We start from the raw sequence: 25160 nt of genomic DNA on the forward strand, positions 1-25160 counted from the left end.
GCGCGTGCGCGCGCGCACACACACACACACACATACACACACACACACACACACACACACACACATAATTTAAAAAAAACAAAGATAATTCAAGAACGCAGGTGCCGCGCGGAGAACACTTCAGGGAAAGGTTGCCTCAGCAGCCCACTTATTTCTCCAAAGAACCTGTACTTTTCCCATCCAGGCCCTTAAAGCCTGTCTATCTCGCTGCCTCCAAGGGATAAACACTTTCCTCATACAGATAATTTTGTATCATCGCCGTCTGCTTTCAACTCATTTGCCACTGTAGCGCCCAGCATTCCGCCTGCCCTGCGGGTTTCTCTGTACCTTCCCCATGGTTCTATCTCCGGCCTTATTCATCCCCCTCCCCCGCCCTACCCCTCCCCACTCTACCTTCACCCCCACACCCCAAGCTTTTGTATCGTTTAAAGGGGAAACCTTTTACGAATACAGACTGGAAACGCGAGGCTGGCTCACAGGAGAACCGTTGAGAGCCATAGACATTCAAAGAAGAAAGAAAATTCCCTAGCCCTGTCACCTAGACACGCCCACCACACGCATGGTGATTGACACTTGTCGCTCACAGACACGACCACACCCAGTTTGTCAAATGCCTCGGAGTGATTTGCAGACCTGGAACTGACAGGAACTGTGCAGGGAGGAGCCTGCATTGGTTACTTTTCTCAGCCCTGTGACCTCAGCAACTTAAGGGAGGAGGGGTTTATTCTGGCTCTCGGTTTGGGACGATACAGACCATCATGGTGGGGAAGACATGGGGGCGGGGGCGTCTTTCTCCACGGTGGTGGGCAGATGGGGAGACTTCTCAGAACTGGAAGTGAAGAGAACTCGTTCTGGCTCTGTCCTACTAAAAGACCCCAGGCTGCAACAATAAGTTCCACTCCCCAAGCCACCCACTTCCTCCAGCTGGGATTGACCTCCTAAAAAATGCTATCACCTCCCGGAATGATGTCACCAGCTGGGGACTGAGTGTTCAAATGCACAAGCCCCTGGGGGACTTTTACATTTAAACCTTAGCAGAACCCCTCGGCTGGGCGAAGCTGCTTGCTACTTGGGTTTGGTGCCTAGAGGCAACTTTCCCTGGCTTAGTGCCCTTCCTATGGGAACCCTCCAGAGAGGAAAAGTCTTTATTTCCTGTGCAAAGTGGCCTCCGAGTGAGAGATCAAACTTTCGAGAGAGCTGAAAAGCAATTAACTTCACTCAAAGAGAAGGATATTGTTTTGTGCCACTAGACAGATTTTTTTTTCCCCTAGAAAAATTACGCCCTCAAAATCAACATTTGATTTAGTCTTTGTTCGTTTTAAGAATGCTGTGAGGATATGCCCAGGCAACATGGGACCCTGTTTAAAAAAAATGATGTAGCTGAAATAATTTGAAGGCTGGATACGGCTTTGCATTTGTTCTTCTGGAAAGCCTGGGCCAATTTACACCTCAGAGAAACAGAGAAGGAAGGCAGGAAGGCCTAGCCCTTCCCAGGCGTAGCAGTATTGGGAATTAGAATTGTAAAACATTGACTTGATGGGGCAAATATGGCTTTGTTATCCCTTTGTTTACAGCAAAGCTACATAGTTCCTCATATTGTTATTATTAACCTTTCCGTGTTTCTCATTGTTTCTGTTCTCTTGACTCATTACATCTCGTGAGCTCTTTACATATTGTGGTGCACATGCCCACGATCTTTGTCCCTCTATAGCTGAAGAGGTAAACAAAGGTGCTGTAACAGGGTCAGGCATGGTGGTGCATACCTGTAACCCTAGCACTTGAAGAGTGAGGAAGGAAGATTGGGAGCTTGAGGCCGATCTGTCATATTTAATGAGTTGATGACTATTGGAATTGCTATGATGAAATTCCCAGACTAAAGTAACTTAAGGGGTGCAGGGAGATGGTTCAGCAGTGAAGAGCAGAGGGTGGGACTTCCTTGTCTAGCTCCCAAGTTGAGCAGCTCACAATCCCCTCCAACTCTAGCTTTGGGTGAGCTGATGCCCTCTTCTGGCTTCCCAGGGAAACTGCACTCATATGCTCTCACAACACACACACACACACACACACACACACACACACACACACACGTATACACTTTCCTCCTCCTCCTCCTCCTCCTCCTCCTCCTCCTCTTCCTCCTCCTCTTCTTCCTCTTCCTCCTCTCCTAGCAACTTAACTTAAAGTAGCATTTATTTTGGTTCACTGTGAGGGTTCCTCCTATTAAGGTGTAAGGTGTCTGCTCACACTGCGTCTACAGTCAAGGGGCAGATTTATGCAATTCAGAACCCCAGCTCAGAGAACGGTACTGGTCTCCTTTAGGGTGAATCTTCCCATTGTAATGAAACTAAACTAGATAAACCCTCACAGGCATGCCCAAGAGGCTTGTCTCGTGGGTGGTTCTAGAACCTGTCAACTTGGCCATCATACTTAGTGAGTGAGACCCTGCCCCAAAACACACACACACACACACACACACACACACACACACACACACTGTCATAAGACAAAGATCTGGATTCCTAGGCTGACTCTGTACACCCCTCTGGGTTCCTGAATTCTACACTTCTAACACCAGCCTGTTTACCCTTCCCCATCCTGGTTTCGGGGCAGCCTGTCCACATCATCCACATGTTGCCAACACTCACGTGTATAATGGGAGACAATTCCAAATTGCTCAGAATTTACTGAGGTTGATCAAAGCCATTATGAAGTGTGACTGGACTCCCACGTGTGGTGCCCGGCAAGTGGGGACAGCTCAGCGTCTGCAGCCAGTTAACAATTACTGGATAGAAAGTCTACGGGGCTGATGAGATGACAGGCACTTCAAAAGAGAGAGATTTGGATTTCAGAGGACGAAGACAGGCTATTGGGAAAATTGATGAAGCCTTCACACACACACACACACACACACACACACACACACACACACGTCCTGTTTAAATGTCCTGTTCAGGATCGCGATGCAAAAATCAGACGTGAAATCAAGCCTGAGTTGTGTAGCACCACCAGACAATCTTGTCAGAGAAATTATGCCCCTCGAATCAACACTTCATTCTTTATTTCATTCGGAGAATTAAAAAAAAAAAAAAAAGGGATCTGCATTCACGGTCCTCCTTTGTGAAACGGAAGCAAAAGCAAACGGTTTTGTAGTTTGGCATTTCTTTTAAAATACAAAATCACAATCAAGCCGTTAAGCTTCTCAGTCTTCTACATGAACCTGCTGCGTGACCTTCCTTTCTCTAATCCTTATTTCCCTTGGCTAATGAGGATGTTCAGTCTTTATTCCAGTTTGCGTGCGTGCGTGTGTGTGTGTGTGTGTGTGTGTGTGTGTGTGTGTGTGTGTGTGTGTTTGAGAGAGAGAGAGAGAGAGAGAGAGACAGACAGACAGACAGACAGAGAGCTGCTTCTATTCACAGCTCAGGGCCCTCTTAAGCCCCAATTCCAATCCTGGAGGTCATGAGAAGGTATGCTCCCCAGTCAATGTCCTAGTGTCTAGTCGAACATGCGGGGTGCTTGGGGGCATGAGAGCATCTCAGCTGGAGGCCAGACAGTTTGCCATGACAACCAACCACGAGGCTGTCAGAGGCCTTGGCAGTGCAGCCTCCCATCAACTGGTGGCTCAGCTCCTGCTGGGTCTGACTTTGCAGCCAGCCATGGCTAACCACGGCTCCTGTTCACCCTGGGCAGCCTTGGAGGAACTTTTTGCCGCCTGGACCAAAGTACGAAAATAGGTTTTGGAGAAACGGCTTCTAGGTGCGTGACTGGCATCCTTAAGAGTGAACTCAGGCTGGCTGAAGCCTGGAGACCTTGTGCCTCTGCTCCTCTCCTGCCCTTCTCTGCCCTCCCTCCATGCGACCCTAGACTTTTGGAAGCTGTTTCCTTCTTTTCTGACTTTTATTAAAAATCTGGTTAACAACCTCCTCCTTCGGAGGGAGGCTGCTGTTCTAAACTCTATCTCCACCTTCCGTGGGCATTAGCTTCATTGTTGTAAAGAAAGGGGGCCAAAGCTCACGTTTAATCTGTAACAGGTGTTCCGTTTGCTTATCATCTGCCTCATCACGCGGAACCGTTTAGCAGTTCCGTGGGTCTGTATCCACCTGTTCTCTGCCTCCGTTACTTTCCGTTGCCTTTGAGCCCCTTTAAAAATCTATTTACGCTTTGATTTCTTCGCCTAGTTTTAAATTCACCGGGGATGCTTTTCTGCACGCAGGGCGAGGTGCGCCATATTTAGTCACGGCCGCTGTGGAGTTGGGTGGGAACAGGTCCATGAACCCAGCAAGGCAGTCCTGTAAACTCTCCCTCACACACTCATTCCTTACAGGTCAGCCAGGTCTAGTTCACTTCGTCTGACCAGGCTGTGGCTGCCACCAGGGCTCCTACTGAACCTCATCTGCCTTAGGCTATAGTCTGTCAGGGTACGTTCTTAGGGTGGCAGAGACCTCAGAGGGCCAGGCCAGCCTGTGAGCTCTCAAAAGGGCTTAGTGTGCATTGCATCTGTTCATATCTCATTGACTGCAACATTCTGGGGTCACCTGAGGTGAAGGTATGGATGTGTGACTGCCCACCTCTGCTAAGAAATAATAGAAACTTAATCCATCTCTAACATGCAACCTATTTTGCCTGCATCATCGCCTTCAACAAGACACCTCTTTCTAGGGCCTAGAATAGTGAGGGGAAGGAGTACCATAGCATGAGATTGCACAGACAGACATGCACACCAAGACAGACACAGAATAGATGTAATAGTTCTGTATCGTTTTGTTTTGGTGAGCTAATGAATTTTAAGTAGAGTTACTTACCCATGAGTGTGGGGTTTCTTACAGGAGCATGGACACCTTACCAGTGGCTACATCACCAAACAAAGTATCTTTCCTTTCCCCAGCGGCTACATCACCTAAGGAACGAAGTATCTCACCTTTTTCCAGCCTCCGGAGGTTCCCTTTCCCTCTAATACTAATGGGCCCAAATTTAAGCCTGTCTTGTGCAGTAACCATGGCTACTGAAGATTTAAGAGTGTATCTGCCATGTTAGGTGCAGAAGTTAACATTCTCCGACACTTACCCCTTACTGTTCTTTCTACCCCTGCTTCTGTAATATTTCCTGAGCTCAGGAGGGGGTGGTACCCATGTGCCACTCATGGCCAAACACTCAACAGTTACTTCTTGTCAATACTTTGACTAGTCATGAGTCTCAGTAGTCACTACACCACCCACTGAAGAAGACAGCTTCCCTGACTGAGGCAGACAGCAGCACGGAGCTACCGGCACGCCCACAAATATTTAGAAGGAAATTTGATAGGAACACTGGGTCTGTCTAGTAAAAAGGCAGCAGTAGCCTCCTCTTAAGGGCATGTGACCTACTTTTATGTCACCATGACAAAGTACCTCAACGATGTAATTAAATTGGGGACGGATTAATCTTGACTCACAGTTTCAAAGGGGCCTCGGTCCATCATGAGGGGGAGGAGGCACAAATTACCTGTGGTGGCAGGAGTGTGAGTCATGGGCTTTTCACACTGTGGTTAACCAGGAAGCCGAGACTAGACCAGAACCAGGGCTGGCCCACACTTAGTGGCCTATGTCTGCCAGCCAGGCCTTCTCCCCAGACATCCCATAGCCTCCAAAGCCACAGCACCATCTGAGGTACAAGCTTATGAGAGACATTCCAGAATCAAACCATGGCAGGACAGTGAGCTCTAGCATTGACCTGGTGGTGCATGGCTGACTGCTCGAGGGAGGATTCCATCCAAACCAGAGCAAAGACAGAAGATTGAGTCCCGAACATCCAGGCCTGTGAGCAGGTAGTAGGCCAGCATAGAGCATAACCTAACCAGGTGTGAATGCCTGTGGGCGTGTGTGCACACATGCTACACACACACACACACACACACACACACACACACACACACACACACACACACACACACACACACACGGTTATGTAGGCAATGGCAAAATGACACCTTTCCAGGAATTAAAAAAAAAAAAAAAAGTAACAGGGGCAGCTAGCCTACTTGGAAGCTCAGCACTGTTTGAGCCCTTATAGGGCAGTCTGAACACTGGGGGAGGCTCAGCATTGATTACTTTCCCCAAAGAGGCCACCACCATAACCTTCCTTCCCGGCTGTGATCAGCTGCCTCCTGCCTCCTCTCCTCTCTGCCATTTATTAAGGACAGGGCAGGGGAGAGAAAATGCTGTAAAATCCAATTAACTGCAGCTTCAAAAGGCATGCTCTCCATGTGGCTCCTGCCTCTCACCACTGCAAACAACAGTGGGCTTGCTCGCCTGCTGGCTTCCCACAGGCAGGTGTAGGGGAGGAGGCAGCCGGGAGCATCCCAAGGGCCCCCAGAGACAAAAAGGGCCGGAGTCTATGTTGTTCCATTCCTGCCTACCAAAGTCAGGGTAGACCGAGAAAGGTTGGGCTGTGCCCTGTGCAGCTAGGGCCTCCCACCGCCCTTTGGCTCCTCCTCTTCCCCGCCCCTCTATTCTGACTACAATCCGGACTCTCTAGAGCCTCCCACTTGTACCCTTTGGCCGCAAATCAAGACCATTCTGGGGTTGGTGAACTCTGTCCCAAATCCGTCTTTGGCAGCAATAGGAGGAGGGGCTTCGCTGTAAGCAGATGTTATTGTTCTGAGTGGAGAAGGGGGATGCCAGGACGCTGCTGTGCAGATGGGTGGGAGTGGAGAGGGAGCCTGGGGACAGTGAGTCGGATCAACGCAGATGGTGCCAGTCGCACGCAATCGCGGCGGCAGACAATTTTGATGAAGCACGATGCAAACCTTCCGCAGCCCGGAGCACTTCCGATGGCGTCTGATTGCTCCCACCCCTCACTGCTTCCTTTCACCAGGAGCCGTGGAATCCTCCAGACCTAGGCCCTCGACATGTGGGTGACCACTGTCTGAGTTCTGCCCATCCTCACACCTAGGGCTCATGTGAATCTACCTTTGCTCTCTGAGCTTCAACGGGGCCTCTTGCGGGGCCCCTTCATTGTCACCTCCACTACCTCAGGGCGAGCCTGTACCCTCTGCACAGTTCCTCCCAGTACTTCTCTCCTTTACTGCCAATGGTTACAAACACACCCACAAAGTATGCGGCTGCGCAGACGCATGCGTTTCCGTGTTGCTGGGACAAAACACCTGGCAGAACATGGGAGAGAGAGGAGTGGCTTCTTTGGGTTCACAGTGTCACAAGGGTTAGTCTGTTAAGGCCAGAAGGGCATACTTGACAGCCGCGAAGCAGAGAGCATGAGGAACAAAGTGGCCAAGGATAATATCCCCTTAAAGTCTCATACCCAAGTGACTTACTTCCTCTAGCTGGGCCCCACCTCCGGAAGTTCCAGAACCTTCTAAAACAGCACCGCTAGCTGCTGTCCAAAACAAGAGCCTATGGGATCACATTTCAGATGTAAATCACCCTTCTCCTTTCCTTAATTCTGGGTGAACTGGGGACCTCATTTGGGGAAGGTTTTGGGTTTGGGACTCAAAGAGGACACTGAGGTGATTGTCCCTTTAGGCAAGAGATTTAGTAATGCGGTAGACAGCATGATATAGACTCAGAGAATCCAGGCCCATGTGCAGAATGGGGGTCCTTTCTTACTAGTTTCAGAAGCGGGAGGTTCTATGTCATGTGCTTGAAGAGCTGTCTGGTGCTGCTCTCTAAGAGACGGCACTACCCAGAGGCTGCCGCGATGTGAGGGAACTCAAATGGCAGTTCATGGCCTCGTGTTTCAAGAAAGAGCTCAGCTATGGTTCCAGGCGAAATCATCTGCCCGGGGAGGAAGATCCCACCAGGAGATTCTAGCCTCAAGCACTTAGGCATCTCAGGCACTGGGTACCCAGAAGAATTCCCCAAGCTCCTAGAGTCAAGGATAGCCCTCTCCTGCTATGGGCAGCCCAGATTCCCAGAGTCTGTGTGCTGGTTAGGGTTTTTCCCCCCACCTTGACACAAATGTAGACATATCTGGGAAGAAGAAATACCTGAGCACTTACCTCCCTCAGATTGGCTTGTCGGCATGCCTGTGGGGGCATTTTTTTTGTTGGCACACCCATGAGGGAGGGCATTTTCTTGACTGATGATACACACGGCAGAGCCAAGTCCACTGAGGATGGGGCCGCCCCTGAGCTCGTGGTCCTGGGTGGTATTAAAAAAATGTAACTGAGTGTGACCCTGGAGCCAGTTGGCAAGCAGTGTTCTCGAAGTCTCTGCTTCAATTCTTGTCTGTAGGTTCCTTTCTGACTTCCTTCAGTGATGGGATATAGTGCGGAAGTGTAAGTCGAATAAACCCTGGCCTTTGCAAAGCTGCTTTTGGCCATGGTGTTTATCAGAGCAACAGAGAAACCAAACCAGAACACCCCAGGTATAACCAAATGGCCATTTTAAGCCATCAAGTTTGGGATTAATTTGCTGCCCAGTCGTGGTAAAGGACTTCACCTACATTTGTATCCCTTGAAGGGTGACATACAGACACTTGAGTATCTTGCACTGCTGTCCTCGGGACCCAGCTCCCTCTAAAGAATGGCAGATGTCAGGGAGGGGTGGACCTCAGTGGGGAGTCATCACAGGATGGCCAGCTAAGAACACAGAATGCCAAGTTAAATTGGAATTCCAGGCAATTCTTTTTCATTAGTATGTCCCATTGGGATATACTTATGTTACACAAGATACTTGTCTTGGAAATCCAGATGTGTTTTTGAGATGCTCATTTTGACTTGCAACTTTCAAGAAAAAGTTCTATGCCTAGGGAGGCTAGATTGCTCTAAGTGGCCACAGACAGCGTTCTTGTGTAGCACTGAATTTCCTTATTGCTGAGACAAAATACTGGAGAGGTGGGGTGTGAAGGAGGAAGGGTCTATCTGGGCTCATAGTTTGAAGGGATACAATCCATCCATCAGGTGCTTGGTAGAGAACAGCGCTATGGCGATAGGAGCTTGTGGCAGCTGATGTGATGTTACATGACGCTGACCAGGAGTCAGGGTGGTTGGCTTGGAATCCAGCTGGCCATTTCATTTCCCCTGCCTCTAAGGGTCTGTGTCTGCCAGCTAGGCCACCTATTGAAAAGGGTTCAACCTCCCAAATGGTTTAAGCACATGTCCACAAATTGTGGCACCCCCAGTGTCTTAGTTAGGGTTATCTTGTTTTGTTTTTTAAAGATTTATTTATTTATTATATATACACACACATGGTGTTCTGCCTGCATGTATGCTTGCAGGCCAGGAGAGGGCACTAGATCTCATTATAGATGGTTCCGAGCCACCATGTGGTTACTGGGGATTTGAACTCAGGACCTCTGAAAGAGCAGACAGTGCTCTTAACCACTGAGCCATCTCTCCAGCCCTTAGTCAGGGTTTTATTGCTGTGAAGAGACGCCATGATCACAGCGACTCTTATAAAGGAAAACATTTCATTGGGGTTGGCTTATGGTTTCAGAGGTCTAGTTTATTATCGTCATGGTGAGAAGCATGACAGTGTGCAGGCAGACATGATGACTGAGAGTTCTGCATCCAGATCCGCAGGCAGCAGGAGACTGTGAGCCATACTGGGCGTAGCTTGAGCATAGGAGACCTCAAAGCCCACCCCAACAGAAACACACTTCCTCCAATGAGGCCACACCCACTCCCACGAGGCCACACCCACTCCAACAAGGCCACATCCACTCCAACGAGGCCACACCCACTCCAACAAGGCCACACCTCCTAACAGTGTACTTCCTATGGGCCAATGGGAAGCGTTTTCTTTCAAAGCACCACACCTAGTGAGGTTGTCTACAAACTGCAGGACCGTGATCTACCGGAATGGGTCATGCCTCCTCTCTCTTTCAGGCCACACCTGCTGTTGAGGAAACCAGCCCTTGGTCTGAGGATAGTAGAACTGGTTTCAGGGGCTATCAGGAGCTCTCGGCCTTTGGCTACACTTGGGACATAGATGCTTAGATTGCAGGCTGCAAGGTGCAGGGAAGGTCATGCCTAGAGATCACCAAAGATATCGGATATTCAAGTTGTCTGCAGGGGTCTCAGCGGTGGCTGCAGCCATGAGCAGAAGCTAGCTTGATGAGCTACTCTTTTTGGACTAAGGTAGAGATGTGCAACTGGACCTTCACCTCTTCATCTCCATCGGATTGGCTTGGGAGCCTGTCTCTGAGCCTGGAGAGCATCTCTTCTGAGACACCTGATTTCCTTGGCTCTTGTCTGATGCAGGAGGGGGAGAAAGGCTCTTTTCCAGCCAGCCAGCCAGCCAGCCAGCCCTTTCTTCTACCATTCGGGCTCATTATCCGGTAATGAAACCCAGCTTACTCTCAATTTCAGAGTCTTCTAAATAACCATGGCTGGAAGAGTCTCCAGCCTCGCCCTCCATCCTGTAGTCCTTGCATTTTGCTTCTTAGTCCCAGCTCATTAGCTTGGCAATTAGAGTGAGCTGTCTGTCTCTCCCTCACCCTGCACACCCTACTCTGGGATTGGGTCCCAGGAACTGGAGGGGGAGAGGGAAGAGGGGAGGGGAAAGGAGGGGGCTAGCCAGGGGAGTGTGGCTAGGTACTCCTGTTAGCACCATTGTGAGCAGCTTAAATAGAGTTATGGGCCATTCATTCATTCATTCATTCATTCATTCATTCATTCATTCAACAAATACTGATGGAGTCCCTAGGTCAGGTTCTATTCTACAGCTGGGACTCGGCGATACCTTGGGAAGTCAATGACAAAATTAAACAAAGGAAAAAATTTGTCAGAAATAGAGCCACCTCTGCTAATACAGAGGGGAGGTATTGGTTGGGGAGGGAGATTGGGCGGATAGGCAGAGCTACTTCGGACTGAGGGGGTCCTAAGATCTCAAATCTTGGGGATTTTTTTGTTTCTCCTCCTTCCCTTCCCTCCCCCTTTCTTCCTTCCCTTCCTCTCCTTTCTCCCTCCTCTCCCTTCCCTTCCTCCTTCTTTTCCTTATTTCTTCCAGTGAGGCCACACCCACTCCCACAAGGCCACACCCACTCCAACAAGGCCACATCCACTCCAACGAGGCCACACCCACTCCAAGGCCACACCTCCTAACAGTACTCACAATGGGCCAATGGGAAGTGTTTTCTTTCAAAGCACCACACCTAGTGAGGTTGTCTACAATCTGCAGGACCGTGATCTACCGGAATGGGTCATGCCTCCTCTCTCCTCTTTCAGGCCACACCTGCTGTTGAGGAAGCCAGCCCTTGGTCTGAGGACAGTAGAACTGGTTCCAGGGGCTATCAGGAGCTACACCCCAGGGGCCAATCACTCCACGAGGGGAGGGGATGAAGATTGTTTCCCCCCTCCCTCCCTCCCCCAAGGCTTGCTCTCTGGCACTCTGCCAGGCCCTCCCTCCTCCCTTCCCTCTGTCATGTCACTCGAGGCCGCCTTCAGAGTTTGGGAAACAATCTCTGTGTGATCTGCCCACCCTCTCTCCCTGCCAATACAAATCATTTGGCAACACAGACACTGTTGTTCGCGATTGTTCACAAGCACCTTCCCATCAAGTGAGAGTTCTTTCTCTATTTACTTATGTTTTTCTTTTTTTTAAAAAAAAAGAAAAAGGAAAGAAAGAAACTCAACATATCAGAGTGGGTTCAGTGTCTTTCTTCTGTCTGAAGAGTTTCGGGTTGTTTGATAAGGAGCTCCGACAGCTGGCAAACCGAGGCAGCCATAAGAGAGGTCTAGTACGTACCCTCTCAGATCAGCAGCCGGGTGAGGATGGGCATCTGAGGAAGGGCTTGCCCCCTCCTATGCCGCTGCCCTGGGCTGCATACAAATCTGGGCTCAGCTAAGCTCACTCAAGTGGAGTTGAAACGGATCCAACACTTCGCCATCTGTCCCTGGTTGTAAACATGTGTATACAAAGTGAGTGTCACTTGAGCTAATTCGCGGGGCTGCTGCTTTGTGCTTTCCTCAGCTAGAGTTGGGGGAGTAGAGTGGTGCCCCCCGAGGAGCCCGGGGTGTTCAGGTGGCTATCTGCACGGGCCAGAGGGATTAGCATCCAGCTATGAAGCTCTGGGTATCAGCCAGACATCATGTGCCCACCTTGGAGCTGCTGACAACCTCAATCCACCTGTCTGCCCATCACTGTCCCCTCAGTGGCCATATCCTCTCAGACTCCTCCATGTTAGGAGAGATACTAGAGAAGTTATTGGAAGGTGTTGGGGATTGGGGTTCAAGGGAGAGACTGAAACAGGTTGTCCTATGAGTGTAAAGTGAAAGCAGTGGCTTTCAACTTTCCTAATGCTACAACCCTTTAATACAGTTCCTGATGTGGTGACTTCCCCCCGACCCCCCCACCACCATAAAATTACTTCTGCTGTTATTTCGTAACCGTAATCCTGCTACTGCTATGAATAGCAATGCAAATGTTTTCGGAGATAGAGGTTTGCCGAAGGGGTCATGACCCACAGGTTTAGAACCACTGTCACAGACAGACAGGACAGGACAGCAGCCTGGCAGAAGCTCTCACGTGCTCTCAGGCTCAGGAGGCATCGTGGGAGCGGGGCTCCCTCTTATGGAACGTGGAGGTTTCGTGTGATGTGATTGGCTCATGATCCACAATAGGAGCCTACAGCCATGCTGTGTCTCCAATTCCTGGATGGCAGGAAAAAGGGCGTTTTAGGGGAGGAATGTGTGACGGAATATGTGGCTGAGGAGGGACTTGTAGTTAAGAGGTGTCCATTCTGTAGCTGGGGACATATGTCACCACCTGTAGCCTGATGTCTAGGAGTCTGCCCATCAACCTGTGTTGTATAAACTTCCCTGGGGGAAGTGAGGACGGCATCTGTGATTCTCCAGGAAATGAGCGTCTAAGGAGTCTGTTTGTTACGGGGTTGGAGACTCGTGGACTGTCTCTCACAGGAGTCTTAACTCTTCCTTATAGCAGGCGCCCATGGCTTGATCAGCCAGTAGTGTCAAGCCCCACAGTCACCACTGAATTAAGAGAAGCCAGCAGCGGCTTCGTGTCTGGCCGACTGCTTTTCTGCTCTCTTTAGCATCCATTTCCTTGGCTTTGGCTGAGCAGAGAGGAGAGCAGAAGCTCTTCTGGGCTGGAGGGACAATTGAATATGTCCTCTCTGTCTCTTCAGAGAGGAGCGGCGAGATTCAGAATAAGTCCTTACTTACATGATCCTAAGTCTCAGTTTACCCCCTTTCAAACGGAATCATCACCTTTGATTGTCCAGTAACATCTCCCTGGCCCCATGCGAGGAGAGGCACGTTACTGGATGATCAGAACACCACCACTGGGACAGACAAATGCTGCAGAATGCTGGGTCCATCCGAAGGGGCAGGATAGCCTTGGCGGTAAACGGGAATACACTCAGACATACCTGCCTCTTCTGTACCTCAGCTTTGCCCTTTCTGCATCCAGAGGCCCTGTTTGAGGTTTTGCTAGGGTACATTTGATTCTTGAAACTTCGCTCCAGGATGTGCTACAAGATGGAGCTTCTCCCTAGCAGGATAGGGAAACCAGGCCTACCTGTCTAAGTCCGGCGGACTCTTGTCCTTTCTTTGCTCATCTTCCTGTCCCCTCAATCACGTCCTCTCAATTCCTTCCTCCTCCTCTCCTCAAAAACAGCCGATTTTATTTTCTATCCATGTGAAGGAGTTTTTTTTTCCCCAGTACCCCCAGGGACACACAAAGAGGGAGCAAGCTAATTAGCTGCAGCCTTTTCCCCTAGCAGGAAGAGCAGAAATCAGCAGGGGATGAGCAGGCCCTGGCACCATATCCTGGGGTTCTGAAGTCTAGGAGACTGCACTCCTGCCACTCCAGGGACCAACCAGGGACCATGGGCAGTCCGTGCTCTCTGCATCCAGTGCCTGGGGTATATAGTATGCCGTCAGGACCCTGCTGCAACCAGCTAGGCACTGGCACAGGTAGGGTTGTGCCAGGGCCAACTCCACTATAGCTGACATCCTGCAAGAGGTTAAGAGTGGAAGCTGGAGAGGTGGGTTCCACTGGAGCAAGGCCCTTCCTGCCTCTCAGGGCCAGAAGAGTGGACCAGAGCTGAGATGCTTTGGGGAAAGAAGCAGAGAGGAGACAGAGCTGAGACTCCCCCAAGAAAAGAAATAGACACCCAATGACTCAGACAGAGGGAACCAACAGGACACCATTCCATTGCGTGACACCTCCCACACCCAGACACTTAATTAACACTGGACAGAAAGCAGTAAGAGGAGCCCTTAATCCAGATTCTATTTGCCTTGCTAATTTAGGTGTGTACGAGTGTGTACGCGTGTTTTCCTGCCGGGTGGATGTTTATAAAATCTTAATTAGGTTGTGCGTGTTGGAACAGAAATGGAAATATGTCTCCCCAACCCCCTGTAATGGTCTCACTTCCCCAGGGGACATTAAAGCTTCACACACAACATTCTGTGAGTAGGGAGAAATCCTAATGGCCTCTGATGATGGGCTTGGGGGAGGAGAGGACGAGGCTCAGCTCGATCATAGATGGATGGCTGATAGCTTACTTTCTTTTTCTTTTTCTTTTTTTTTTCCTTTTTTAAATCCAAACCTCAAATTGGACTCAGAGCGGCTATTTATAACCTGTCAGGAGAGGCTGGCATTTCACTATCAAACTCATATCGAATCAATTTTTAATCACCTTTAATGTGACAGGTCAGAAGGGGCAGAGGGAATGTTCTGATTGGCATACGTACCAGGCGATCATGTACTTGTTGAAACGAACCGAAGGGACCCTGAGAACACTGTGTCAGGGAGAGCCCCCGGGATCCTTCCCGCCTCTCTGTCTCTGCCCACAGTTTGAGCCCCACTCCTTAGACCAAGGTACCCACTATGCCATTGGTCTCCAGCTCATGTTCTGGGGATCATACTCGGGAGAGGACAGGAAGGACAAGTCTGCAGGAGACGGGATCAGTGAGCAGAGGCTTCCTGCCACTTTGAGGACATCCTTGTGGGATTCGGTCTGCCACTTCTCAGGAGTGGAGTCTCAGAGCGCGCACTGAACATTTTCCAAGAGGTTTAGTTTAGTTCCTACCTCACCTTAGAGGACAGGGCTCGGGTGTAACTGGCGATGTCAGCAGAGATAGGGCAGGGGCCAAAAGCGGGATATGAGGTTGTGACTGAAACCCAGAAGAGATACCGGACACCTCATAGTGGGCAGACTGTACCAATTAGCTCATCCCCTTCCCATGTTTCACCGTAGTTTCTGCTGTCTCTAAAGAGCCCCAGGCAGGCAGCTTGAAGGAAGCCCATTTCCTGACACCCATGCTACTCCAAAGGAGCTGTCTTGTTTCTCTTTCAAGCTCCCATCTAGGGGTGTATAGCATACGCCTTTCTAAAACTCATGCACTTATGCGTCTGTGTATGAGTGTATACAGATACCCAAGGGGGCCAGAATTCCATATGTAACTTCCTATCCTCTGAAATTACAGTAGGCAGTCGTGAAACACCTTATGTGGTGCTGGGAACTGAACCCAGGTCCTCTGCAAGAGCAGCAAGCACTTGTAACTGCCAAGCAGTCTCTCCAGCTCCCGAGAATTTTATTCTTCAAATCCTGGAGACAAAAACAAAAACAAAAACAAAACAAAAAACCAACAAAAACAAAAAAAAAACCCAAAACAAAAAAACCAAAAGAAACAAAACAGAACAAAAAGCCACTGTTTGGGGCAACTTTAGTGGCCTTTGAGTTTCTGGAGACCTCCTTAGTTCTACAGAGCCAAGTCTAATTGAGACTAAAAGAAGACCTTTGTTAGATTCAAAGACGCCCAAATTTCTGATACTGCAAAAGCCAGGCAAAACGGCCTGAGAGTCAACACCTGTTCACTTAGCTTTCCTAGGGGTTTTAAGTTAATCACTCAGACTTCTCTGTACCTGCATCTAATGGCCACCACTGAGAGCCCCGTCGCATAGCTAGGGTGTCATCCTCAAGGTAAGGGGTGCCGATGCTTGCCCTTCCTGTTTCACAGTCAGTCAGCATGCTCGCCTCTGGGACAGTCCTTCTCAAACGTGCCCGATTTGTACTGACATCTGTGGAAAATGAAGAGTAAGAGTGCGCATCTATACACTCCCCGACTGAGGCCAAGGAACTGAGGGCACATTTCGGGTGTCTGGGGTCAACAGTTGAGAGTAGAGATCCTGGAACTGCAGTTCCGGTCATCATCACCCAGAGGGATGGTGAGACCCTAAACTGCTGGTCCATGTGCAGGGTTCCTGATGTGAGGATTTCTTTCCTGGCGAGATATAAACAGAATCTACCCCTTCTCACGAGGTCCCAGCGATAAACTCAAGTACCGTTCCACCATAGTTTGTCCTAGGAAGCCAATGAGTTTATTAAGTTTACTTACTTAATAAGCATGGGCAGGGGATTATGGGTAGGACCACTGGGGATCCCAAAACAGCCACTCTAGAAGGTCAGCGTCCGTCTAGCCTGGGCAAGAGCTCCCCCATGCCTGCATAGATAGAGCCCCCATCAGTTAACATCCATAGCCTACATACTCTGGTGCCGTCCACCTTCCTGGATCTCAAGGCCATGAGCATTTAAGGCAGAATTGCTTACAGAGGGCTGGGAGGAGCTGCTGGACTTTCTCAGGTTCTGGGCCAATGACTCTCTCCGCCCCCTTTTCCTATGAAGGAACGTCACCACCACACTACAGGCCCAAGCATGACCGACTCTTGCAAGCAGGTGAAGCTCATTTGATGAAGATGGCTGCTGTGCTGCTTGGAGGACTGTGTTCCACCTCGATCTCTGACTTAAGTGGTATGGGATGGGAAGGGACCCTGCAGGGATCACATGCTTGTGGGTGCTCATGCCTACCTGGAGGTGGCGCCTTGAGGACAGCACTGACGGGGGCTTTGAAGATGCTTTGAGTTGATCAGGAAGCTGGAAAAGCAGGGTTGGCTGCAACAGAGCCTCTTGGTGTGCAGGGGGCTTAGTGTGTGCTTCGGGGACCAGAGCAGGAGGAACTGAAGCTGGGCTTTGAAGATCTGGATCAGATGCATCGACAGGAAAGGGTGCTTCAGATGGGGGATCTTTCTGGATAAGACTGTGTCTTAGAGTTTCTATTGTTGTGATAAAACACCAGCCAAAAGCAAGTTGGGGAGGAGAAGGGTTATTTCAGCTAAGAACTGTCAGGTCCCACCCTGTTGCTGAGGGAAGTCGGGACAGGAACTCAAAGAGGGCAGGAAACTGGAGGCAGGCGTTGATGCAGAGGCCACAGTGTCTGTGTTTGTGTGTGTGTGTGTGTGTGTGTGTGTGTGTGTGTGTGTGTGTGTCTGTGTGTCTGTGTGTATAAATGTGTGTCTCTGTGTGTGTGTATATATATATATGAGTGTATGTAAGTGCATGTATATGTGTGTGTCTGTGTGTGCATTGTATATGCATGCGTGCGTGTGTCTGTGTGTGTGTGCATGTGTGTGTGTGAACTGAGTGTGTGTATAAATGTGTGTCTCTGTGTGTCTGTGTATGTGTGTATGTGTAAGTGCAAGTATATGTGTGTCTGTGTGTATATGTGTAAGTGCATGTATATGTGTGTCTGTGTGTGTATATATATATGTGTGTATGTGTATATGTGTAAGTGCATGTATATGTGTGTCTGTGTGTGTGTATATATATGTGTGTATGTGTATATGTGTAAGTGTATGTATATGTGTGTCTGTGTGTGTATATATATGTGTGTATGTGTATATGTGTGTATGTAAGTGCATGTATATGTGTGTGTCTGTGTGTGCATTGTGTATGCATGTGTGTGTCTGTGTGTGTGTATGAAGTGAGTGTGTGTATATATGTGTGTCTGTGTGTATTTTTCAAGACAGTATGTAAGTTTTTGGTGTGTGTGTGTGTGCATTGTGTGTGTGTGTGTGTGCATGCATGTGTGTGTATGATGCTTACTGGCTTGCTCTTCATGGTTTATTCAGCCTGCTTTGTTACAGTACTGAGGACCACCAACCACGGGTGACGGAGGGGTCACTCGCAGTGAGCTGGGCCCTCCCACGTCAGTCATCCATCAAGGGAGTGCACCATAGGCTTCCCACAGGCCGACCTTGTGGGGTCATTTTCTCAATTGGGGTTTCTGCTTCCCACATGACTCCAGCTTGTGTCAAATTGAAATAAAAACTAGACTTCCCAGGCTGCCAAAGTTGACAAAGACAAGAATAGTGAGATCAAACTGTCTTCTTCGCAGTCCTTCCTCCCCTTGGAGGATTACAAAGGGGAGGGATGCCTATCTCCTGCCAGAAAAGAAGGCACCTTCTCACAATACCTGGGAAGTGTCCACAGAGACCTCACTTAATTGGCTTTAGGTGGGGCTCAGAGAGTAGCTTTCTTCCTTCTTTTTATGCAGTGCCGTGGGTTGAGCCCAGACCCAAGTACATTCTGGGCAAGCCCTCCCCCCGACTCTCAGGCCTCCAGTTTTGAGATAGCACTTTGCTTTGTAACTGGCCTTGAACTGGTTACCTTTTCTGCCTCAGTCTCCCAAGTTCTGGGATGCCAGTTGTCCCACTGTGCTTCCCCCAACCCCAATAAAGCTCCCCCAAAGACAGGATTGAGCACCACTGGCCTAGACTCAAGCATAGCATTCTCCCAGTGGCAATGGGAGGCTGGGTGAAGGGCTGACCTTATCGCTCACACTCTCGGCACACTGAGGCCCTGAGCGGGTAGCTAAGCACACACTCCTTTCGAGAGCAGGGCGACCTACTTTCTCTGCCTGTGGCTTCTGTCGCCCGTAGGGGCCTCTTGGGATGGAGGGGCAGATGGAAATGCCAGAGCGTCTGTGTTGATGCTGCGTTTGGGTGTCACCCAAGCTCTTGTTTCCCTGTCAGATTCCGGATGTGGCATTTAGATAGTAAACGGCTGCCACCAGACATTTACTGGGGAGATCAAAGTATCCGGCAGCATCCAGAGACTTCCTGGTGTTTGCTTGCCAAGAGCTGGCAGTTCTGGGCGTGGGGCAGCACAAAGCTGCCACAGGCACGGGTTTGGGCTTGAAGACAGGCTGTGTGTGTGTGTGTGTGTGTGTGTGTGTGTGTGTGTGTGTGTGTGTGTGTGTGTGTGTGTAGGGAGGGGAATGAGATGCACATGGGCAACCTGAGTTCCCTAGGGGACCTTCTTCAGCTGGCTGTCGCCTCTCCCTGCTACAGAGGACATTTTGGTACAGGCCTGTGTATGCCTAAGCTTTTTCATGGTGTCTTTGACTGAGAGTTGCTGGTTTTGGTGCCATCTCTCCAGGTCTTTCAACGGATAGTGGGTCACGGGCGGAGGGCAGGTGCTGTAGAAAGTGGTCTTTATCAAGCAAAACAGAAGCACCTCTCTCAGAACAGCTGTGCCTGTCTAAGGTCATCGTGGCCTGGCTCATTGACTGTTGTCATTCCTTCAGAAAGGAGCAGGTGGGAAGGGTCACTGGGTCCCCACTAGCTGCCCCTTTCAGGCATTTGCATATAATTCTACCCCAATTCCTCATAGCCTTAGGATCCATAGGCAGGTGCCGGAATATATAGACTTGTGGAGATTAATCGAGCATCGTCCCTGCTGGGTGAAGACTTTCCACTGTGGTTGTTTCATGGGGAGGGGAGTCCCTCATGTTTCAGCCAGTAGCTCCTCTCCTATCCTCTATAAGTAAGCCCAATAAAGTCATTGGTTCCCCAGGGGGAACTTTGGTTGAACCGTACTTTGGTTTGGCACTGACACCTTATGAAGGAGGGTTAGATACTGTGTAAGTCTCTCCTGGGAAGGAATTCTCACAACAGAGTGGTCAGCCCTACATTCATCTCACCCAGCTCCTCCATGGACCACACAAACCTGATCCGAGGACTCGGCCTGACTCTTCTCTTTCTGCCCTTTAAGGAAACCCAGAGAGAGAGAGAGAGAGAGAGAGAGAGAGAGAGAGAGAGAGAGAGAGAGAGAGAGAGAGAGAGAGAGAGAGACTGGATCCACTCTTTCATGTGGCCCAGGTGTGTTTGCGTTAGGAGACTGGACTACTGCCCAGCCTTCTGACTTAGGTCATGCCTGTCCTTAGCTGTCCCTGGTGTGTCTCCTGGAGCTAGTGATCTACAGGCAGGAACAGGGAGAGTTAACCCCATAGTGTGCATTGGCCTTGGACACAAACCCAAGCACAGGTATTTCTCTGGGAAGTGTCACCACTCCCTGCAAGTCCTCAGCAGCTGCCTAACGTCACCAGTGTTTATTAACCTTTCCCCCACACAGCAAAGAACATCATGTCTCTCTGCAAAGCTCTCAAGAATGTCAATTATTCAGTGTGTCCCCTTACCCCCCACCCCGGGGGGGGGAGGTTGTTATTAACATCTCCTTGGTTGGATTTGTGGAGAGAACAGTTTGGTCTCCTTTTGAGAAGGGTGTTCGAGAGGTGTCCCCCACCCACAGGGTCCATTGGAGCTCAGGGTTTGGCCAAGGCGACTCCCTCCCAGCCTTCAGGTCTTCCCATTGTTCAGGAGAAAGCAAGGAGTCTTCTAATGCCCTCAATGTCCTCCCAGGTCATGAACTTGAGAGGCCCTGGTCATTCTCTGAGGATTCCTGTACCCGAAAGTTTGGTGTTAGACAGTTTGTGGTAGTTCTGGTTTTCTGAGCTGCACTCCCGCTCTCCAGCTGAGAGAGGTAGGGGCACAGGGGTGATGTTATAAAGAAGGCTGCCTTGGGCACATGTGGAGAGGCCTGGGTGGGACTGGAGGGTGGAGGGTGGGGTGGGAGAAGGGGAGACATCTTTCCAGCAGGTAAATGAGCAGGTGCCAAGGGCTATCTGCATCTCCTTCCCGGTTGTTTGTCCCTAGGAGTCCACAGGTGTGCACCCGTGACTGTGTCCCCAACTGGCTGAGACCAGACACACTGGACTCCAAGAGCAGACGCAAGTAGAGGGACTTGTGGGAATAATGCACCCGCTCTCACTCACCCCTGTTAGCAATGAAGTCATAGCTGCCTCTTCCGAGAGTCAGCTCAAAAGCCGCACCCTCCCCATCGCCTGTCCACCTTCCTCCCCGAATCACCCCTGGGGTTCTCAGAACGCTCTCTCTACTCTGTCATGGTCTCCATCAATTTCCCTTCCTCATCCTGTTTTCCCACCTGCATCCTTTATATCATCTCCGACTTGGCAAACTCCTTAACGACAGGAGTCATAGCTCACACGCCTTTATGGCCGCACCGCACCCGGCGCTTCGAACGTTGATTGAATGATAAGAAACCCAACTTGGTGACGTTTGGGGGAATTCATGTCACCACGTGAAGGCCATTCATCTTTGCCTCGCTGTTGAAGTTGGGAGCATCTTTTTGGGGAGTGGCAAAGGGAAGAGAGATTCCATCTTCTGAGTTATCAATCCATCAACGGTCTTTCCAGGTCGGTTACTGTGCGATGCTATCGGGAGGTAGCATGCAGGTCGGGGACCAGCCAGATGTCTTTCACCGCCTCCCAGCTCCTTCCTGGTGAACTGAAAACTCCCCGCTCTGCAATCCAGCCAAACTGGTGAAGAACCCTATGCTGCGGCCATCTTGGCTCTCACAGTCCATCTTGATCGGTTCTTGATCTTCCTAGACTCCAGTCAGAGCATGACTTTTCACTCCTTGTTGCTTGGTTTTCTACTTCTTCGCCCATCCTCTGCCCTCTGCGTCCTAACAACCAACTTTTGTACTTACAAACATCAGAAGTTAAGGGCACACGGTCTCTTCCAAGCAATCTTTCAGGATTTATTTGGTAAAACTGACTGCTCGAGAGTTTCCACACGCTTCAGGGGAAGGGGGATCTTGCACTCATCAGCCATTCGCTTTGTAGTACACTCTTTTTCTTAGGATAAAAGACTGTGCCGATACACTGCGGTTGGGGGAGCCTTGCCTCACTGGTTTAAATAACTAAGTGCCTTTCTCTCTTTCCCGATGCTTGTGGGGCGATTGTCTTGAGCGCTGAAGTCTCTCTGTTTATTGTGTCTCCTTGGGGGCCAAGTGCTTCTACCATGTTGTTTTGCTCTGTCCTAAGCACTGTGTTCAAAGACCTAGCTAGAACGAGTTAAACTCAGGCCAACTTGGTAGAAAAGAGAGAGAGCAAGGACAGTATCCTTGCTCAGGATGTGTGTGTGTTTATGTGTGTGTGTGTGTGCGTGCGTGCATGTGTGTGTCTATATGTGTCTTTGTGTGTGTTTGCGTGTCTGTGTTTATGTGTGTGTGTCTATATGTGTCTCTGTGTGTGTTTGCGTGTGTGTGTATATGTGTATGTGTGTCTATATGTGTCTCTGTGTGTGTTTGCATGTGTGTGTTTATGTGTGTGTATGTGTGTGTCTATATGTGTCTCTGTGTGTGTTTGCATGTGTGTGTGTTTGTGTGTGTGTATGTCTGTCTATATGTGTCTCTGTGTGTGTTTGCGTGTGTGTTTTTATGTGTGTGTGTGTCTGTATGTGTCTCTGTGTATGTTTGTGTGTATATGTGTGTTTGTGTGTGTGTGTGTGTGTGTGTGTGTGTGTGTGTGTCTACTAGGTTTGTGGGAATTCATTATGGCGCCCTATATAGCATCTTAGGGCATGACTGTGCTTTCCAGTTTGGAGGTGGCTCAAATTGGCAGGCCTGGGGTGGTTCAGGTTATATCGAAGGATGACACATTAGTTAGTTATGTCTGCTCTTGTGTGTTTGCACACCTGGTGCTGTGGTTTGAATATGAATGGCTCTCCTAGGCTCCTATACTCAGATGCTTGGTTCCCAGTTTGTGACATTGTTTGGGAAGGATTAGAAGGTGTGAACGACCTTGCCGGAAGCCCACACCATTCCCCATTAGCTCTCCCTCTGCCTCACGCTTGTGCATCAGATGTAAGCCCTCAGCTGCCGCTCCACGGCCTCACCTGTCTGCCGGCTTCTTTCATGTTCCCTGCCATGGTGATCATGGACTCTGACCTTCTGGACCCAAGAACCCCCAAATTAAATGTTTTTAAAAAAATTTTTCCTTGGCTATGGTGTTTTGTCATAGCAACAGAAAGGTAACTGAGACATCTGGTGTGCTAATCAGCCATCCGTGGCAGAGGTTCAAGGCCTCTTCCCGCCTCAGGAACACAGGCACAGTCTTTATTGCATCATGGAGCCACACATACTATTGGCCCAATGAGCCACGTGGAGTGAGTGGGAGAGACATTTGCAAAGAGCCAAGATGTCGGATTCTCTGTTAAAGGACAGATCTGGAAAGCTGAAACCTACAATCTACCCTGCATGTTCCCTCGCCGCAGTCCCACTGTGTTCTCCCAGCACCCACCTTCACCATGCAAACCGCCTGCTTCTTGTGCTTCAACTCCTCGGTGTCCCCCACATGGGAACATAATTCCCACACAAGTGGAAAGTTGTGTCTAAATCAGATCTGGCACATAACAGGTGGTCAGTATACTCTCCTTGAATGGCCTAAGCTCCGATCCCACTACCCACGTCTACATCACGGGCTGTGATTCATTGTGTATAGGAAAAGCAGCCACTATCCCAGCTCGGGGAGATGGACTGAGAAACCTCATCACATTGCAAAAACAAACCAATTTCCTGCTCTGATTTGGAACCTCTGATGAGCCCAAAGAGTTGGAGATGTTCTAAAAATAACTCCCACAAAGCTTCGTTGTGACAACACTGCTTCTCCCCCTCCGGTGGCCCATGGAGGGGCCCAAGCCTAATAAATTCAAACAACAGGGCATGCCAATCCCCAGAGACTTCACTCCTGGGGCTAAGATAATAATCCCAGGGTTTTGGCAGGCTTTCCTGGATCACACTCAGTTTCTCTTGCGAGCACGAAAGGACAGGCCGTCCCTGCCAAATGGAACCACCTTGGAGAAGTTGGCTGGGCTGCAAGTGCCATCCTCTGCAGTCAGCAACTGGCAGGTTCAACTGGTATCTGCGGGGTGCCAGGCACAGCCTCTGTTAACCCTTCACCATCCTGCAGAGTGGACACCATTCTGCTCCCCACCATAGATGGGAAGCGAACTCGTTTTCCTGATGGCACAGGAGGTACCACAGAGCTTCAAGGCCAAGCCCGCGATTCAGGTTGATACTCTTTCTACCAGGTCACATGGGTGGAAGGTTCTAGAATTACTGAAACTGGGTTTGGCCAGGGTGGTGAATGGGACAGTCTTGGGACTCTGTGTGTGTGTGTGTGTGTGTGTGTGTGTGTGTGTGTGTGTGTATGTCTGTGTGTGTCTGTGTGTCTGTGTGTCCTGTCTTACTGTGTTTCCCAATCCCTTCCAGGAGTCCTGAGGTCTGAAGGGAAAGGCAGTGTGGTAGGTAACCTGGGAAAGTGGTGGCGTCAGTGTGGACAAATGTGTGAGAAGCAGGGACAGACATCATTACAAGTCTTGATAGAATCACGTAGAATCACAGCCCCATGAACCCAGGAGTCTTCCCATCACCCTTAGCACCACCACCATGTATTGTCAATGATATTAACTATTTATCAGTGGTAGTTATAACCATCACCACCACTGCTGGATCATTAATATTTACCAACAATTAATAGCATTAATATTTATTAATAATTAATATTAATGTCCATTAATAAGATGTAGAAATACTTGTCAATTTACCAATAAATATTAATAATAGTATAATATTTGTTATAATGATAATGATTCCAAATGCTATCCACCAGGCATAGGGCTTGGGGAGAGGGCTCAGTTCAAATCCCCAGCACCTGTACCTAAAAGCTGGTGATGTGGTCAGCATCTGGACTTTTGGCCCTGGGGAGGCAGAGACAAGAGGATTCCTAGGGCTAAGAGCCAGCCACACTGGCTGAAGTGATGAGCTTCAGGCTCAATGAGAGGCCCTGCCTCTAAAAGCAATACAAGCTGGAGAAAGATTAAGTTGACCTGACCTTCCCAATACATGCATACACATGCACCCACATGCACACATGCACACACATGCACACGTGCACACACATGCACACATGCACACACATGCGCATGTGCACACATATGCACATGCATACACACATGCACATGCACACACATGCACATGTACACACATACATGCAAGCACACACACATGCAAGCACACACACACATATACATGCAAGCACACACTCACATGCGAACATGTACACTTTGTACACACGGGGAAGAAAGTCTTAAGAAATTATCAATTTTTAAAAATTTTATGTGCCTGCGTGTGTGCAATGGTGGGAGTCTGTCTGCACTGCGTACACGTAAGTGCCCATGGAAGCTAGAGGGCATGAGATGCCTGCAGTTGGAGTT

Source organism: Rattus rattus, chromosome 9 (assembly GCF_011064425.1).
Source record: "Rattus rattus isolate New Zealand chromosome 9, Rrattus_CSIRO_v1, whole genome shotgun sequence".
NCBI classification, from domain to species: Eukaryota; Metazoa; Chordata; class Mammalia; order Rodentia; family Muridae; genus Rattus; species Rattus rattus.